Genomic DNA, 499 nt, shown 5'->3' with positions numbered 1-499 from the left:
TTTTTTTTTTTTTTTTTTTTTTTTAACTTAGAAAGTTTCTACAGGCTCCTGCTATCACATCTACTCACCCACTTACATTTGCGCTACTGTCTCCTCTAGTTATTAGAGATTGTCCTTGCCTATTTAAGGCTAGCTCTCCCACTTGTATACTAGATTCCATCCCTTACCTGTTAAAAGAGCCCAAGTAAAGCCATTCTTCCTTCTCTGTCCTGTTCATTAACTTTTCTCTATACTAGATCATTCCTATCAGCCTACAAATGTGCTATTATTTACTCCAAAAAAATCCTTGTTTGGCCCCACATCTGCCCCTTCAGCTACCATCCTCATTCTCTGCTCCTCTTTATAGCACAACTTGAGAGTTATCTACCTATACTTCACTTCTTTTGAGCCCACTCCAATGAGGATTTACTCCATGGGAACTGCCCATATAAATATCACCAGAGGGCCGGCCCGGTGGCTCACTCGGGAGAGTGCGGTGCTGATAACACCAAGGCCCCGG

The sequence above is a fragment of the Galeopterus variegatus genome, unplaced genomic scaffold (genome assembly GCF_000696425.1).
Source record: "Galeopterus variegatus unplaced genomic scaffold, G_variegatus-3.0.2 Scaffold6652, whole genome shotgun sequence".
NCBI lineage: Eukaryota > Metazoa > Chordata > Mammalia > Dermoptera > Cynocephalidae > Galeopterus > Galeopterus variegatus.
This window is presented reverse-complemented; position numbering follows the sequence as displayed.